Source organism: Macaca thibetana, chromosome 1 (genome assembly GCF_024542745.1).
Source record: "Macaca thibetana thibetana isolate TM-01 chromosome 1, ASM2454274v1, whole genome shotgun sequence".
In the NCBI taxonomy this organism is placed as follows: Eukaryota; Metazoa; Chordata; class Mammalia; order Primates; family Cercopithecidae; genus Macaca; species Macaca thibetana.
In genome coordinates this window covers 78427509-78434825 of record NC_065578.1, presented here as the reverse complement: position 1 = coordinate 78434825, position 7317 = coordinate 78427509, and the positions used below count along the sequence as shown (strand labels likewise).

Here is a 7317-nt window from a genome sequence, read left to right as displayed (position 1 = left end):
ATACTCGAGACTGTGTAATTTATAAAAGAAAGAGGCTTTATTGACTCACAGTTCAGCATGGCTGGGGAGGTCTCAGGAAACTTACAATCCTGGTGGAAGGAGTAGCAAACACGTCCTTCTTCACATGGCAACAGCAAGAAGAAGTGCCAAGCAAAAGGGAAAAAAGTTCGTTATAAAGCCATCAAATCTTGTGCGAACTCACTCATTATCACGAGAACAGCATGCGGGTAACCACCACACGATTAAATCACCTCCTAATGGCTTCCTCCCTCCACATGTGGGGATTATGGGAACTACAATTCAAGGTAAGATCTGGGTGGGGAAGCAGCCAAATCATATCAACCAGTATCTACCTGCTTCCTCTCCACTATTTCCTACCTTTTTTTGATGGTACTATGATGGTACACAATTGACACCTGCAAACTTGAGTGTTTTTTTTTTTTTTTTTTTTTTCCTTCAGATTCATTATTCAATTAGTCATTGAGTCTTTTTGGTTGTATACAAAATATATCCAGGTATAATAGCTTGCTGCTATCTCCAATTCCATCTCCCTCTCTTGCTTTACTCACGTGGTCTACTTCAACAGCCTCTGCATCAATCAGAACCTAAGGAGGAAAGAAATGGCATCCTCACGCTGGGTAATTGAAGAGACTATTTGCAAAGTATGGGAAGGGCTTAGGAAAAGCAGCAAGGAATGGTGCTGCCCTCTAGGCATAGTGACACTGAGAGGGTTTTACCACACCAGGTCTAAAAGGTAAGAGGAGAAAGAAAGTTGCCTGATGACGCCAGCTGTCCGTAGTAGGACAAAAACCAGCCTGGGGAGACACATCAGAGAAAAACAAATCCCTTACCTCACTCTGCTGCTTCGCTCTGATTTCCTACCAGTATCGCCATTGGCTAGACTCAACAGGAAGTCACAGGGCAAGGGGTCCTCCTGATACACACACTCGGTGCCAGTCAATGTTCCAAAGCACACGTGCAGTGGAGAAGGGTGCACACAGGATGAAAGACAGCACATCGTCTGGCTGCTTTCCTATTCCATTTTGCCTCGCTGCAGTTGATTCATCATTTTCAAGTCACCCCCACAGAGAAATATTCCTTATGTGCCTTTTACAGTTGCCAACCCTTGTGCTACTTATTTTTACTCTTTGTCTTATTATTCAGTGTCATATTCTTCTGTCATCGTCACGTGTAACTATCCCAAATAATTGTATAGATGGAAGGATTGATGGATGAATCAGTAATGGACATTTTAATGTCCTTTTTCTCTCCACAAAAATGACTCTAAACTCCACTGGACAGGGATTTAGTATGGTTTGTTCACTCCTGTATCCGGAGTATCTGAAACAACGGTTCACCCAGTAAATACTTGTTAAATAAATTAATGAAGACATATTTGTATTATTTGAAATAATGCAGTTGATATTAGGGGACAACATATTTGATAAAGTAAGTTAAAAAAGAATGCTTGTGATTCGTCTTAAAAGAAATGCATCTTGTACTCACAGAGGACCGTCTCCAATTGTTTCGGATACTACAGCAACCGTCGTATAATAACAATCACTATTTGTAATCTAGCCTTCCTTTTATTTGTTCACAATCAAGTACCACTTGTTCTTCCACGATGACAGCTCATCTTTTTTTATATATCTTAACTGTTTAATAACCTCAGTTGATTGATTTGGTGATACAGAACTATTTTTTCTGATTACTTACTATATCAATCTAAGGAAATAAATTATTTAATATTATATGTTACTTGTCTAACACTTTTCATGCATTATTTAATTTTCACACTAATAACTATAATTATCCTTATTTTGCAAAGTATTAACCTTGACACTCAGAGAATAAAAGTAACTGCCCCAAAGCTATAAAGCCTATGTAAAATAAAACTAATAATCATCTCAGTAAATGTTTAAAATGCTTTATCATTAAAAATACCTTACACCCTGAAAAAGAGAAAAATATATAATTTACAGTAAAAATTAAATATCAGGCAAACACCAACATCAAGAAAACACCTGTGTATGTAGACCCACCACTCAGGTTGACAATTCTCTTATTTACATTTTATTAGTAATTATGTATTCATGAAGAAAACATTTAATTTTATATGTTTTGGGATTTTATATAAATGTAATAATGTTATATATACCCCTCTGTGACTTGCTTCTTTACCTCAATTATCCTATTTCAGGGATTTATTAATGTTAATGCCAATACTTGTTAAATCATTAATGTTCACTGATGTATAATATTCCACTTTATAATATCTCACAATATTTTTTATCCATTCTACTGTTGATAGGTATTTGGGAGCTATTTAAAACAATGTCACTATAAACATTATGCACATCTTTTTCAGAAAATATAAAAGTTCCTCTGGGTATACACTTGAAATTAAAACACGTAGGTCTTAGATATGCATATGTTTACCCCTCTAGGCAATGCCAAATTGTTTTTTCGTATTTGTTCTAATTAACATTTCCCCTAGTGGTAGATGACTGTGAAGGAAGAACAATGGCCCTCCAAAGATTTCCACATCCTAATACCTGGAATCTGTGAATATGTTACCTTACATGGCAAAAATGATTTGCCAATGTAAATTAAGAACCTTCGGCCGGGGAGACTATCTTGGATTATTCATGTGGGTACAATAAACAAAGACCTTTAAAAGGCAGAATTGTCCATTAGAGTGATTTTATGTGAGAAGAATTCAACCTGCTTTTGCTGGTTTTGAAGATGGCAGAAGGAGCCATGAATAAAGGAACATGGGCAGCCTCTAAAATCCAGAAAAGGCAAGGAAATAGATTCTCCCTTACAGCATCTGGAGACCAGTGAGACCAATATTGGACTTCTAACTCACAAAACTGTAAGATAATAAACGTGTGTCATTTTAAGTTTGTGATAAACTTATCCTTATCACTACAATCTAACATATTTTATATTTTAGTTATTTTATTGTTTTTATTCTTTCTTTACCCACTAGAATGTAAACTCCCTAAGAGTAAGAATTTTCAATTATTCTTAATGGAAAATTAAATCAGTTTACTGCTGACTGCCTAATACATAGTGAATCCTTAAAAACTATGTACTGAATAAATGAATGAATACATTGGGCCTGGTTCTTACTCACTTCTTAAGTTCTGACTGCAAATTGCAGTTTCCATGAGACAGAAGGTAAATAGATGTTCCCTTAGACACCATTTACATTTTTTCCTACCAGGTTGCTGGAAGCGCTATCAGTTTGGCATTACTTTAGCATAATTGCTGTGTCTCTTCATTTACATTCTTGGTATTTCAGCTACTCTAAATATACACTACAAATCTATGAGGTCCTTCTTCTTGCTTTAACTGTTCAGGTTCTTCTGTCGCTCAACATCAAGATTCAAGGAGTTCATCACTTGGATGAGACTGGGGAAGAGGATGGGTATTTTTTGTTCACCAGAATACTGAGAGTGACAGTACATCTTTTTAGGATAATACTTTTTAACAGTGAGATTTTCCTAGTAGTCACCTACTGTGATCAGGACCAGAATTTTCTCTTCTGTCCCCTCTGTCCCTAAAACTCATGGGAAACAAAATTGGAGTTCATTAAGTTCAGCAAATGCTCTTAAGGCTAAAGCCAGCTTCAGTGTTCAACATACCATGGTAAGCTCCAACCTTCCCTTAATTAATCCCAAGTCTAGGTATTTCTCACTTTCTCATATGAGACTAGGCCCCGAATAGAGGTCATCACACAGCTACCAAATAAAATGGATTGTGAAATACTTCAGATTGACTAATCTTATTAATTTTTCCAGTAATATACAATTGTTCTATATTCCTGTAGAATCTACTAGACCCATTTTTAGCACTGATCTCTTATTTTCTTAATTCTTCAGGTCATTGGAATGTGAATTTCATAACAACAGGTACTTCTTTTTCATGTTATGCCCATTGGTAGATTTCCCAGTACCTACATAGATACTCTAAAAATTCTTTTAAATGAATTGTGTGAATGAGTAAATGAATCTAAAATTTAAGTCGCTTATTAGAGATAATTTTCCCCCCAATTTTACTGTAGTACAGCTGAGGTTATAAGATATCAAGCTATATATTGACACTAACTTCAGAGAAGCTCATTTTTTTAAATAAGGATGATGTAGCCACAGAACCAATGTGCTTCTAAAAACGGAAAGAATACACTACCTGACTTTTCGCTAGTAGCTATCTTCAAAATTCATGATTCTTAAAACTTTCCATAGCAATGCCTTAGCCACATAGAGGTTACAAAGAGTTTTTCATAAGCAGTACCTCACTGTAGCCTCCTATAGTTTTGTGAATTATAAAAGGGAAGAAAGCTTTGGTTAGAATTGTAGGCAAGAAAAATCTAATGCCTTATGGCTGATTTGTGGCATTGCCAGGATCATAAATTAATTCGTGTGTATTCTATCTCAGATCTTTCCTTTCTTGCTTCAATATTACTTCACTACAAACACTAAATTCAGTAACCTAGATCCCTCGTGATATATACATAACCCTAAATAAATTGTTAGTTATGAAAGTTCTACCTTAGGATTCACTGATACTAATTAATCAGTTAACAATGGCAATGTGTTACATTAAAAAAAACTTTACACATGTGGCTGTGCTTTTTCTAGAAAGAATCTGGTATCTCTGAAACCTAACATTTATTTTTGTAAACAATCACAACTTACATGTTGAAATCAATTCAATGTGTATTTTACACACACAAAAACATTTAAAGAATTACAAAAGGCTGTAAAACTGAGATAATTAGCCATTTGCCAGAATTTCTGACTGCTGCTACATGGATTCACATGTTAAATATCAAATATTTTACTTCAACCTAAGTTCTAAAAATAGTGGGATTGGCAGTGTTTTTGAAGAAATCTTACTCAAAATCCTTTCTATAGTGAGAGTAGCTTGGCCATGTAAAATAAGGTAATACCTATATCTGTCCAAAAATTTATGTTCTAAAGGAAATAAAATAATTTTCCTCTTGTTTCTAGGTCATCCTGAAAAGGGATTAAAGTTTCTGGAATGAAATGCACAACTTTATTTATATATTTTTCTACATGAAGAATACTGAAATGTTAAGGATTCTAACACATATTTTCCTCAGATAAATACAGTATCCTTTTCTACTAAGTGAAGATTTTGAAAGGTCTCTTCAGACTGTTTAAATATCAAAACATAACAGTTTTAGGAATTCAGTGTAAATGAATTAGAAGTAGGCATATTAAATTTTCTTTTAAATACACCAAAAGTTTATAGCTAAGATTAAATATTAAAGACAAAGACAAGGTTTTCCAAAATACATGCTAAATCTCCCACCTGATACAAAAAAAAAAAGTAAGGAAACTTTTCATAGAATTACCTTTTTGAACATTATGTCATATAATCAATGTATTTAGTCTGCAGAGGCAAGACTAATCTCTCTCCTGACTTTTGCCCTGGATATTATTAATGAACGCTTCATTAACTTCCAGTTTTGATAACAAATATGCTTTAGCTGTCTTTTTCTTGCACAAAAGGAATGAACCCACACTTTTCTCATTGGATGGTTTTCAACTGAGAGAAAGGACACAAAGATGCCATTAGCCATATCACACACTGTAGGGGATTTCAATCTTACTAGGAATGTTATATTCCTCTTGAATAAAAGCTTCCAAAGAGCAGGACACATTATTTCTTCAAAGAAGCTTTCCCTTTTGCCATCAATTGACATGGCTGAGAAATTACTCGTATAATTCTTCATAAGTGAATATGTATCCTAATCTGAACATTCATATAAGGTTATATTTCCCAAAGCACTTTTCTATCTATAACTTGTTTGGGATATTATATTTTTTGGTGCAAAGCTGCTTGATGAGTATGACTCAGTTGTCAGGTTAAATGTACAAATAATCCATAATACATTTATAAGTTTTCCAATGATTATTTGCATTTGTATAACTAAAGAGAAAAAAATACTGGTAGGAGAAAAGGGCTCTTCTTGGTTGTCAGAGAAGCTATGAGTCATTTACTCTCACATACTTATGAAGTCTCACTTATTCCTGAAAATGGAAGATGTAAGTTGATGTATGATTCAAAAGCATGAATAAAAACATGCTGTCGTATTTGGCTTTGTTTTCTTGACATCTAAGCTGCAACCCAAATGGTGAGTATGACTTTAACAGGTTAAAGTGGTGGCTCATGATACAATCCGGAAAGGAAGTAATTGAATAAGTTTTGTATAACATACAACAGCAATGCTATCTGTTCCATTGATAGCTAAATAAAACACATTTTATTACTGCTTCCATGATAAATTAGAATTTTAAGCTAGCTGATTTTTTTTCAGTGGCATATAGATAACCCTGAATTAAGATTTGGAAAATTTCAATTTGGTTCTGACTATCTTATTAACTCAGCAGCTTTGTTTTTATGTATTATAACTAGCATTAGCTTTCCAGATCTCAAGTATTTCATGTGTACAATTATAGAACTGCAGTGAGCGATCACTGGGGCACCTTCCGGATTTTAAATTCATTAGATCTGAAATTCTGACACTGAAGCTGACTGTCTCAGTTAAGTGTTTTAGAACACTGACTTGTTTCCACCTAGACACACCTCAAGCAATTAGATGTTTCTATACTTTCTTCTCCTCCCAGTCTTTCTTGGACCACCCTACCACTTCACTAAAACCGCTGATTTAAGGACATCAGTGACTTCCATGTTGATAATCCAGTGGTCAGTTCTATTTCTTCTAGACTTTTACACAGCATTTGATACAACAAATTACTTGCTTTTTCTTGAAACATTTCTTCCTCTGGTTCCTGGAACATTATTAACATCATTCTCTCTAATATCTACCTCAATATGTGACTCCTCCAACACTTTTGCTTAATCCTCTTTTTCTTGACTTTTAATGACAAATGTCTCAAGCATCATTTCTCAGATCTCACCACTTTTTCATCTACATTAACTACCTAAGTGATCTTATCAAGCCCCGTAGCCTTCAAAACATAGTAGCAATTCATAATAGCATCTCTGGCCAGGAATTATCCCTTTAACTTCAATCTTAAAATCCAACTGCATACAATATGTCTTTATTTGGGGACCAAATAGACATTTCAGACTTAATGTGTCCAAAACCATTATCCTGATTCCCACTATCTACCTGCTTCCAAATCTTTCCTTCTAGTCTTCCCCATCTAAGTAAAGGACCATCACATTCTTCTGGTAGTCAAGAGAAATATTTTAAGATCATCTCTAACTCATCTCTGGAACAGAATTCCTTCTCTATAATTTAAAAATCTTATTTAA

General features: G+C 34.5%; 1 long non-coding RNA gene across 1 annotated transcript; it reads right to left on the bottom strand.

Annotated features, from left to right (window-relative positions):
- Window positions 1-408: 408 nt before the first annotated feature.
- LOC126963402 (uncharacterized) lies at window positions 409-1113 on the bottom strand. The gene is made up of 2 exons (XR_007729055.1): window positions 852-1113; window positions 409-605 (listed from the first exon to the last, which is right to left on the bottom strand). It is a non-coding gene; the product is annotated as an uncharacterized LOC126963402 (long non-coding RNA).
- Window positions 1114-7317: the final 6204 nt, after the last annotated feature.